The 12,113-nt window shown below is 37.7% G+C and overlaps 2 long non-coding RNA genes across 2 annotated transcripts; one reads left to right on the top strand and one right to left on the bottom strand.

Annotated features, from left to right (window-relative positions):
- Window positions 1–1,343: 1,343 nt before the first annotated feature.
- On the top strand, window positions 1,344–4,556 carry LOC140148109 (uncharacterized). Its single transcript, XR_011858445.1, has 2 exons — window positions 1,344–1,573; window positions 3,265–4,556. It is a non-coding gene; the product is annotated as an uncharacterized lncRNA (long non-coding RNA).
- A 984-nt stretch (window positions 4,557–5,540) lies between these two features.
- On the bottom strand, window positions 5,541–9,002 carry LOC140148108 (uncharacterized). The gene is made up of 3 exons (XR_011858444.1): window positions 8,659–9,002; window positions 7,559–7,677; window positions 5,541–6,152 (listed from the first exon to the last, which is right to left on the bottom strand). It is a non-coding gene; the product is annotated as an uncharacterized lncRNA (long non-coding RNA).
- Window positions 9,003–12,113: the final 3,111 nt, after the last annotated feature.

Below are 12,113 nucleotides of genomic sequence, written 5' to 3'. Positions count from 1 at the left end.
GTTATGAGCAATATGTACCCGATCAATGTACAAATAAATCATTGCTGAAAGTCAAAGCATCTCGGAGCCTGCTCGCGGACAAGATTTAGCGATCTTCCTTTTATTTTAGATATATTATTATTATAAATGTATTTATGGGTCTGTATACAGCAGGTAGGTGTGAAGCATATGTGACGAATGCGTCGGACTTAGGGGAAAGTGGGGTAATGCCGGACTGTGGGGAATCCCGGACACATCTATTGCAACTAAACGGAGAAGGGTGGCACTATTATACTACCTTAGGGTATTAGCTACCTCAAGGTGTACCTCACGTGTACTACTACCAGCGCTTTGGGTCTCGTCTTTCTTTGTGAAAATTACGAAAAAACAGAAATTGTCATTTTTGACTTTTATCTGAAAAGTGATTTATTACCTGGGTAACAGTTAATGCGACAAGGGACACACATGAAGTATGGATGAAAATTATGTTTGATACTTGAATGTTAGCTGGATGTATGAATTTTGGTATCTTAAAAATGGATTAGTAGAACAAGCACTGAAAAATTAAATCGGGACCTTGAGGGGTAATCCCGGACACACATGCGTCTCTATACAGATGGGGTAATGCCGGACACTTGTTATTTCGAAAATATAGACAACAACAACAGCCTCCATAGTTGTATGCTTGAGGTAACAGAAGTATCTAATACATTCTAGAGGATTATCATCCTAATCCACTTTCCCTCTTAGCAACAATAATGTGTCCGGGATTACCCCGTGTCCGGCATTACCCCATCATTTTTTACCATTTTGGTTTTTAATTATAACTTATTAACCATAGATGTTGAGTTATTAAAAACTAGTTACTAGTTAGAACATTACTCCTACTTTGCATTGATATGATTTTTACTGATGAACTTTATTTAATCTTGTACCTGTGTAGCCTAAACGAAAGGTGCCCGGGGTTACCCCACTTTCCCCTACAGGTTAGATATAATACAAGGCCCTTGCATGTAACTTGGAATATAACTTGGTCCAAAACGGCACCAAATGACAAAAGTTACGCAAAATATTGTACAAAATATTGTACAAATTCAACTCTGCGCAAATTTGATGCAACTCTATACGCAATAGTTTATGTGCACTTTTTATCAACTAAAAAGGTTGACATCGGGTTATGAGATGAAACGTTTTAATAACATTTTAAAAAACATTTTAAAGGTGTTATAATATTACATTACTCGTATTTATATTATTTTGAACTATTAATTATTGGTGTTATCTGCAAGCCTCGCGGCTTTGACTTTGTACCCTACAAGACTTCTCAAGAAGTAAAGCGCGATGGTGAAGTACCGTAGCCCACACCACCACATTGGGTTCGTATATTTTAATGCACTCGGTGTTTCTACCGTCCCGACTCAAACGATTCTAGAAGTTTTTCTCACAAGCCCCGCCTACTTTCCCTGCCTTCTCGGCAACCCGGAAGTAACTTTTTCCATTGGTTTGTGTGGTGCAAAATGAGGAAAATACCAATATTTGGCAACGAATTACAGGAATTCCAGTCATAGATCTCGACTAAAAATGGATACATTAGGTAAGTAACACTTTCATTTATGTCATATCAAAAAATTGTAGGAGATCTATGACCAGTTTGGTAGATAATCGAGTTGAAATGTGGGCATGTTTTTGGCATGGTCTAGGTGGGAATAACAGGTTCGTACATGTAAACTCAATGGGAATCTCTTACGACTAGGCTAAAATACAACAATATTTTGTAAATTTTCCTCGTAAAGAAAAGATCGGTCAAGGAAACCTATATGAATATGTTGTCAATACTTCACTTGACCCAAATATATGATTTATTTTTGTAATGAGAGAATCGCACATGGAATTTTAGAGGATTTTGATAGCAGTTCCCGCACCGTAGAAAAGCTGCTCTGTCATGAGCCGGAAATTCCATCATGAGCCTAGATCCTGATTTGTTTTGCCAATTGAAGCTTCTAATGTTGGCTGAATGTTTTTGATGATATCATGAAAGTCAATCTGTGACAAGATGTAATTTTGCTACGGAAAGTGCTATGACAAAACGATTTTCAGTTTTGGCTTTCTTAAATCAAGGAGTTTAATTTGATATAAAATGATGCAGTGTTTGATGGCAAAATTTGACTGAATTCACCTTTCAGGGGGATGTAATTTTCTTCGGCAGGGGGTCATGAATATGTCGGTGACTGAAGTCAATTTTTATGACCCCCTCCATCATGATCGCGGGCTAAAATTTTTACGACCCCCCTATCGTGGGTCAAAAAATTTTAGGACCCCCCCTTCTGTCAAAATTTTAGAGCGGAGTACACGAAACGCGTTAAAATTTTTGACCATAAGCGTAAAGAAGGCGCACGGAGAGCGCAAAAATCTTGCATTGTATAAAGATTGTGTGCACATTTTGTTCAAAAAAGTGTAAGAAAAGTTACACCAGTCGCCAGCCCTTAATAATTCTATAACCCCCCTATTTTGATTGTTACAAAAATTATAACCCCCCTATTTTTGGTCTTAAAATTCTATGACCCCCCCAGTATATTCATGACCCCCCCCTTCTGAAGAAAATGATAGCCCCCTTATACCTATAAGGGGCTCAGCTGTGCAATAATTATGAGCCCTGGAAGGAGGGTAAAATTGGGGGCAAGCAATTTTTATGATCCGAGGGGGGGGCAAGCAATTTTGGCACACATTCATGGGGTGCCTTTTAAATAAAATGCTCTAAAAAGACTTAGGAAAACAGTATGGAAACGCTGAAATATGCAAATTTTCATGCTCGCTGTGCTCGCAACATATCTAGACCTTTTAAGGTTTACAAATTGGGATCCCAAAAATTTGGCATGTGTAGGGGGCAAAGATTTTTGGCAGGCCAAAAGAGGGAGGAAAGCGATTATTTTGCAGGCTGAGAGGGGGGGCAAGCTATTTTTGGTGGGTCGTTCGGACATTTTATTCCCCCCGATAATTATTGCACAGCCCCTAATATGGCACATAAATGAACCCTGTGGTGTGCAACCGATGGTGGAGGGGGATTGGGGCACCAGTGGCAAAACTACACTTTCATTGCAATCAAGGGAACAGCTAGCTGGGGGTAAATCTGCCACCACCGCCAAGGGGGATGCATGTGCTCATTTGGGGAAGTGGGTGGGCAAGGATTTCAAACCAAGCCGCTGTAACAGCCCCATGCTGGGGGATTGTGCCACTGTCCCAGCTTTACCCTGACAAATTTTCTAAAATCCTCTTTTTCTTTTTCAGGCCTACTAAAAGGTCAGAGCTACACTGTACAAGTAACAACCAACTGCCAGACACCATTAACCAATGCCACTGTGAGCCATTTCATGTCACATTTTGCAGCGGAGGCAGATGGAAGTCATGGAACAAATGAAATATTAAAAAGGACTGAAATAATGACCGGATTCAGAAACGCACTTCAATCTCACTAATTGAAGAACAATACTTGTGTTGAAAGTCGGGACTCATAAATTAGGTGTAACAGAATGTGTGAAAATTTATTAAGATCTATTAGAAATATTCAATCCAATAGATTAGAATTCAATCTAATTCAATTTTAATATATGGGATTAAAATTATAGATTGATTTTTAACCCCTTAGATTAAAATCAAATTAGATGTATTCAAATTAGATTTTTAAAAATCCATCCAAATGTTTTTTAGATTAAAAATCAAATAAGATTGAATTCTAGATTGAATATTTCTAATAGATTAGATCCAATTTTGGATTTGTCCCAGATCACAATCACTTAGAGGGAATATGCTGAATTGTATTATAAAAATAAAGACTGCACAAAAAATAACGCAGCTGTTATAAACATGCTTGTAGCGTTTGAACTAATAATTGTGTTCACAATATTTCAACATAGAAAGAAGGATGATTTATTTACGCGCATTTTGATACCCCATTAGTCCAATCTCGTTCAATAATAACAACACAGCAGTGTTTTTAAAGAAAAATACCTGAATTGAAAGTTGCGGTTATTTGTGTTGATATGAAGTCATTGATTGAAACCATTGATTGCTGTAAATGGCAACTTTTAAATTTGTGGTTTTTCTTTAAAAGCACTATGTACTGTGTTATCAGTATTGAACGACATTTCACAAATGGGGTATCAAAATGAGCGTAAATAAATCATCCTTCTTTCTATGTAGAAATATTGTGGAAACGATTACTAGTTCTGAACTTATAGGCATATTTCAGCTGTGTTACTTTTTGTGCAGACTTTTATTGGATATCTTCCATCACACAATAGAGGATACATGTAGTAAAAAAATCCCCATCATTTATTATCTATTAAGTAGGTGTGTTCAACTGTTTTGGTTTGTTGGACTTCCTTCTTCATACTTTTTTAATGAAAAAATAGTGCTTTTATTTTTTCACTTCCTTACAGATCTCAAAATAAATTAAAACAATGATCAAAGCTACATATTCACCATGCATTTTTGTTTATTTCATGAACTCTTGTCTTTCTAATAATTATGTACCAGAGAAATAGGTGTAAAAATACATTTAGTAATGAAGTATGAGATAATGAGTGCAAAAAGACCATTTATTTACAGTCTATTGGCAGCCACTAGTCTTTTGAGAAGGCTTTTGTTCAGACCTTCATTTGGGGGGACCCTTTGTCAAGGCCATTTGGCACCACTTGTCAAGAGGAATGAAGAACACCTTGAAGTTAACAAAGATCAGGGGCACAAAGGCCAAAACTGAAAAACTGCAGGCAATGGCCCTGACTGAGATTCGAGTCCAGCTTGTGTGTTAATATGGTGCCTTCACAAAAGACTACATTGTAGCATTGACTGACATCGGCTAGTCTTTCCTGAAGGCTTTGGGTGTGAATGCATTGATGCACAGCCACAGCTTTCATGAAAGAAACAGTGTCTGCCAATAATAAACTATGAACACTTACACTCCTTTAAAAGCATTTATAAGTCAAGGGTTTACATGTAGGGCCTTCTTTTATTTTAGTTTTATGTTAAGGGTTTACATGTAGGGTCTTCTTTTATTTATTTAATAAATAACAGACATTAACGAGGCCTTATCTGCAATAGCTGCCAAGTGTCATATTTTAGATAAATTATCAAAATGTCTATGGGGCAGCTATTGCAGTTAGGCCTTCTGGTCCTAAACCCTTGATTAGTGGACTGGATACTCATCATATTTACGGGATGAAGGTAAACCAGTAGCAGCTACTAAACAATTTGGTCTACAATTACTCTATCCTGCATCCGCTAATCCTAAGGTGCGCTAGTCATAAATGTCACTAGTCCAAGAAAAAAATGGTCGCTAGTCCTAATGGCTGCAGATTTTCCATTGCTAAGGTCTTGTAAACCTTATTTATTTTTGGACTTGTGAACCATTTCCTATTTTTTCGGACTAGCGATCCGTATTTTTGGACTAGGGAACCTTGGCTATACATTGGTTCCCCTCAAGTTCAGTAGTGACGTAGGTGCATATTTTAGTGGGCGCCCGTATTGAATCGTGCGTATAGTTAATTGTGTAGCAAAAAGGGTGTTTCGTGTGGCGCAGCCATGAAAAGACATTGACGTCACTGCTGAATTTGAGGCAAACCAAAGAAAAGTGCCTAGAACATTTCCAATAATTCCATGCAACTTTTACAGCCTGTAAGGAACTATGCATTACGATTACATCACATGATGTCAGAGTCATTTGTTGAGGTCCTTATTATTTTAATAATTGGAGCAAACATTTACTAGTTAGTTTATGCACCACATAAATTACTATGCAAGTATTTAAGTTCTCATCAAATGTTCACCCTCCAGAAAAGATTTTCTTCAAAAAATTTAATTGTTGACATAATGTTGGGAAAGTTTTCAATGCATGCGAGTGATAGCCCTACTACGGCCTTTTGACTGTGGTGGTCCAAAACCATGCTATATCGTAAAACCTGGCTATATCCAGAGAACTGCTAAACCCAGACTGCTAATTCCCCCTTTTGGGTGGAGCGGTTAGTGGGTTTTCGCAGTTCTCGGATATAGTGTGTTTAAAAAGCCCTATAGTACGGCTAGCGAGTGATGCGACAGATAACAGATGCCAGCTGTTGACTTCCAAACCATCATCCTCTTTGTCTTTCACGAAACCAGTATCCTCAGTAGTACTGCTGCACCTGGAAATTGGAATAAAATAAAATAATAGCCAATGATTAATTATTACACATTATTATCAGGATTATGGTATCTAGGCTGTTTGTGTGCCTTAAGGGGTACTACACCCCTGCCCAATTTTGTGCCTATTTGTGCATTTTTCTCAAAAATTATAGGGCATTGGGGACAAGTAAGATATGTATATTATAGGGGCAAGGACTACAACTACTGCACTGGAAATTTTATATCAGCACAGACAACAGTTGTGGAGTTACAGTCAAAAATGAGGGAAAACCAATATTTGATCAAAAAATCAATAACTACTTGCTTTGAGTTGCTGAATTTTCAGTACAGTAGTTGGGAGTCCTTGCCCCTATACATATCTTACTTGTCACCAATGTGCTATAATTTTTGCGAAAAATGCAAAAAATAAGCACAAAATTGGCCAGGGGTGTAGTACTCCTTAAAGCCTTAACCCTAACACCAGTAAAAACCACAAAATACCACGATGAAAAATTCATAACATGCATGCATCCCAGGGTCTCGATGACGCAATCAACCGAAGTGTGATATGCTCACGGAATTGCTGGCCGGGCAGCAATAACCCGAGCAGCTACCGGTCCGCGATCGCTCGCTTGGCATGCGAGGGGTCAAAGGTTCGAATCTCAAAAGCCAAGTCAAAATTCTTCTTCTTCTTGAAAAATTCGGATCTTCTCTGACTTCCGATACCAAAAAGCATGGGTCAGTGTTAGGGTTAAAAAAGATGTATTTTTCCAGATTAGAGTGTCCTCTACTGTACTATCTTTTTAAATTTTTAGATTTTCCTTCCAAAATGATAAATTATTGTAGCAGAGTCATGATATGCTATTTCAATAGGTGTGAGGTCAAAGGTCATAAAGTCAAAAGTAGTCACTTGCAATCATTTTGCAATTTTAAATTTTTTTATGAACTGTGAGAGCGGAGACAGATTTAAAGCACTAATCTGTAATTTACTAAGTCTACTGGTCGTGCATAGTTTCATGGGCATAGCCATCTTTTTTAGTAAGGAGGGCAAAATAAAACTTAGGTGGTAGACAAAAAACTCTGCATTGCAAAAAAAGTTGCATCATACAATTATACATAGAGATGTTGTATGTCTTTGAGCTTCTAAAAAGGCTTTATTGGGACGTAGTACGCAAAAAATTTTGTATTTTACACTATTTTCGGTCATGATCAGGTTAATTTCGGTAGAAAAGGGTTCCTTGTCCCTTTTCTTTTCTTTTTGCCCTTCTGATTTTCTCTTTTATTTTTTTGTCAGAGGGGCACTTTCATTTCATATATACCTGTCGTGCCTGAGAATTAAATATAGGAACACATAGGAATAAGGTATTGGCATTTTGTGTGGTGTGCTGCGCCCCTTGGCTACAACTTTGTAAATGAAATTACTTACATCCTCCTCAATAAGGAAAGCTGTGCTGTTCGGTTGCAGGTGCTTTGCTTCAGCGTGTGTTTATAGTTCAGATTTTTGGAAGATATGCCTTGCAGAATGGACCTTTCGTGTGCCAGTTTCTGGAAAGACAATACAGTATGACATTGTAATTAAAGCCATTGTAACATATTTGCTAAGGGGAAAGCCCTGAATATTTTTCAAAATTCTGTTTTTACACGATTGCTTTGTAAACATATAGTAGGCCTACATACTCTGCAAAAATCAAGACTTTATGTTTGCTCACTTGCTGTGGGTTGCGATTGAGACTGAAGATGAAGTCAAAATCATATTTTCCTATAGACGAATCAAATTTCACGCATTCCTGCACCTCAATGGCGGCCATAGCCGCGACGGGGACCAAACTATCTCACCTAAAATGTGAAATGATGCGGCCTTGAAGGATATTTTAAACTGCATTCTACCACCCGTGTTACACGCAGACAAAAGAATGATGACAGTTTACAACACAAAAGAATCTCACATCAAATTTTAAGCGGTTTAATCCACCCAATTGGGCACTCACAACACCTGTTTGGTGCATGCAGGGACCCTAATAAGGCCAAATAAAAAATAAACATGTTTCACGTCCCTCCCGCTTCCTTTTTGAGGTTTCTTCAAATATATTTTTATTTTTTGAAATTCGGTTATAACTTTTCAAAATATATGTCTAGGAAGTTAGGATGCTTTCTATAGCCTTGTTAAGATACAAGAAACACGTTAGGAAGGTTTTGTGGGGGTGTAACTCTCCTCCTTTTTCCAGGCATTATTGTATACGCTAGCCTAAAACACTGAGCTCTATAAAGTATGGCTATTTACACCAATTTTGTGATAAAAAATAGAAAATAAAAAGACCCCTCTTCCTCCTTTTTTTCGAAAACCCGGACGTGAAACATGTTTTTTATTTTACTTGGCCTAATGGCCGACCAAATCCTGACCATGACTTGGCTCGTTGGATTCGCTCTATACTATAGCTTAATCCTCACTGCCAGTTAAAATTAATGTTGTGTCGTTTAGTTTTACTTGTGCATTAAAAAATTAATGAGTTATAAAAAGAAACTCACCTTGCAGAGTCGAGGTACAAACAACACACCCAACATACTCAGCCAGGAGAACGGTATACACATACACGACATACACTGTATTGCAATGATCATGAATGTACAGTCATGACAGTGCATGAACAACAGGTCTGTGTGATGCAGTGGTGAATGGGACAAATCTCGTCATGTTTTCGTGGTATATTCGATGTCCGTGGCCTTAAACTGTCCTTATCCATCATGTCATTTGCTTCTCTAAATATTCAGTGAATTGAATACTAATATTACTATTGCAAACTAGTCCAAGCACGTCGCTAAAATGAGGCAAATAATTCGATTTTCGCAACTGTTAACTGGATACTTCTGTCAGTGTTATGACTGTCGCAAAAACAGCTGATCGAGGTCAGAGGTGAAATCTGTCAATCAAACTACTTTCGCGCATGCGCAAATGGCACACCTGAACTTAGGGAAATATTTTGCCGAAGGCATTGAGGTGGTGTGACCGTAGCCTATTATAGTATAGACCTGCGCTTACGTCTACGGTAGATCTGTGCAATGATGAAGTAGTACGTAGCCTGCATTATAGGCTGAGTTCACATAGGAGTATATTGTATACGGTATTCGCTATTATGATATATGCTCTTTCGATATAGGCTGAGTTCACATAGTGTACTCCTATGTGAACTCAGTAATCGAATGAGCGTATATCGTATAGCGAATACCGTATACAGTATACTCCTATATGTGAACTCAGTGTTATTTCATTGCTTATATTATAACATACCGTAATTGTGATCTGTTTGTAGGCCTAGCCCTACATATGGTTTGATGTGTTTCGCTACTTTGTGTTGCCTGGATAAGGAAGCACCTAGATAGCTTAATGTCTTGCAAAAAAGACAAATAATTTGAGATAATTTGTATCAAAATCAGGGGTCGGGATTGATTTCACTTAAACTTGGAGCACATGTTTTCAACCATGATGCAATGTATCAGAAAGTGCATTAAAAGGTACTGACCCATTCCATGTCAACTCCAGGGATGTGCACCGCAGCACCTCTTCAATTTTTTTCTTTTTCTGTGTGATGGTAGATATTGATGAGAAAGTAAAATCCCGAAAATTTGAGCTTCATACTCCATTTCGTTTTCCCGTGGCATCAATTTGAAATTTAGGGGGGTCAGCGTAAAAAATGTGTCGCAATGCGAAAGTTGACGTTTGAGGTCCATAAATGTATAAAGAGAACCCTTTACAACTTTGAAAAGTATGTATCCTGGGGAACTTATTTGTGTAGAATTCAAATCTGGCATCAGAAAACTTGTAAATCCTTTACTTTAAAAGATATAGGGCCCTCAAAATGCAACTTTGTCCATCCAGGACCAAATTTGGGGGGGTCAGAACTCCAAAAGTAAAAATAATTTATTGTCCATTTTTTTGCCAGTCAGAGCCCTTTGGTAGGACAATACTCTTACCCAATATTGAGCCCATTAGAATACTTTCAGCTGAGATATTACCCATGCAAAACCCCAATTGTACATTTTTTGTACATTTTGACCCCCCTGAAAACCAATGTCAGACATTTTGATCCCCCATCAACTTCAGGTATGTTGAAAATATGTCCTTGGACAACATTTCTGAGAGATATTGGCTTGGGGTCTCGATGGCTTCAACACATCAGTTAGGTTTGCATTCTCCATAGAGTTGTACATAAGTCATTATACATGCGAAATCAAAAATATCTACCACCACACAGAAAAATAAAATAAAAATTGCTTTAAAAAAGGAATGGGCGCCCAACTGTTTGGATACTTTTTTTTTTTCTTTAAAACAATAATGTAATATTAGCATAGAAAGAAGTCCATTAATTTTGTATTTTAAACAAAGAATATACGCACAACATTTTATCCCGAACATATCAGAAAACAATAATAAAATAAAATCCAAGCAAATTGTGGTTTTATTTCTAAGCTGGGCATACTTTTAAGCAAAACAGTTGCGATCTAGCAAGACCGAAATTTGACGCTCTTTGCAAAGTCAAGCCAAACAAGAGAAATGTGTCTGATTGGGGAAGGTGTTCTGACAATCCAAATATAAACTTAGTCCACCTCAAATGACCTGTAACAATTTGTGATTGACATTACTTAATTCATCTCGGATGACTTTGATGTGACATTCAACTTTTTCGTTCTTACACCAATCATATCCATAACAATTTAACTTTTACAACTTCCTGTCAACTCTCTAATTTAAAACTCTAAATTTCTCTGTTTGCCTTTTCTGTCTACAGTTTGTTACAATTATTATGATAAGCAAACATTGCTGGGTAGATAACAGGATTTAGTTATTTACTTAATCCAATCATGGAGGTAGTATAGCTACAACCTTGGCGAAAAATGTTGCCACACCTGAGTGTTAATTGGCCAACATCCTTCCCCGCTCCCCTATTGCAATGTTGATTTGGACAAAATCGTCATCATTTCTACATTACAGTCTCCCAACATTGGAAAATGGGGGGGGGAAGGGCAAGTGTAATCTGAATGTGCATTTGCAACTATTATACAAATACGGAACTATCCCATATTTAGCTTCGATTGCGTGCTTTTAACACCAGAACGTGCTGGTGTGGCCCTGGTGTGGCAACGAATTTCCGCCAGAGTTGTAGTAGGCTTACTATACCTCCATGATCCAATCATGGCAATAACGTCAATTTTGGTCTTCAGTGTTTTAAAATACAACAATGTAGAACATGTATAATTAATATGCCGTGTTGTTTGCATACAGTTTTCCGCCCAATTGTGCCACCATATTGCAACTTTGGCAATAACCGCTATATAGATTCTATGGTAATTAGCAAACAAAAGCCATCAGTAGAGTCCTCGTTAATTGATCTAATCACTATGGACCACAATAGTCTCATCCCAATGGCATAGTCCAATAACCTCAATTACATAATCATAGTGCAAAATTTGACCTCAAGTTGCAGAGTATGAGTTTGTGTACCCAAATTTTCAAAGGATGAAAGTAGGCCTACAAATGTATTAGGGCTTAAGAACTGTTCCCATGATAGATGAGCATGTTGTGGATCCTAGTGTATGGTCAAATGTCACCGTCTATCGGGTTTCTAAGGCACACGGTAAACTGGTTGAACCCATACAAAGGTCAGGATTTAGTTGGTGTTTTTATAAATCCTAATTTTGTATTTTAAACAAAGAATATACGCTCACCATTTTATCCTGTGCATATCAGAAAACAATAATAAAATAAAATCCAAGCAAATTGTAGTTTTATTTCTGAGCTGGGCATAATTTTAGCAAAACAATTGCGAAGTCAATCTAGCAAGAGTGAAATTAGAAGCTTTTCACAAAGAATCACAAAGTCATGCCTATATTTTGGCGCCTCCGTAGAGGGCGCCAAAAATTGAAGAGGTGCTGCGGTGCACATCCCTGGAGTTGACATGGAATGGGTCTACTTCAAGCCAACTGGT

This window comes from Amphiura filiformis, chromosome 3 (assembly GCF_039555335.1).
Source record: "Amphiura filiformis chromosome 3, Afil_fr2py, whole genome shotgun sequence".
Classification (NCBI taxonomy): domain Eukaryota; kingdom Metazoa; phylum Echinodermata; class Ophiuroidea; order Amphilepidida; family Amphiuridae; genus Amphiura; species Amphiura filiformis.
This window is presented reverse-complemented; position numbering and strand designations above follow the sequence as displayed.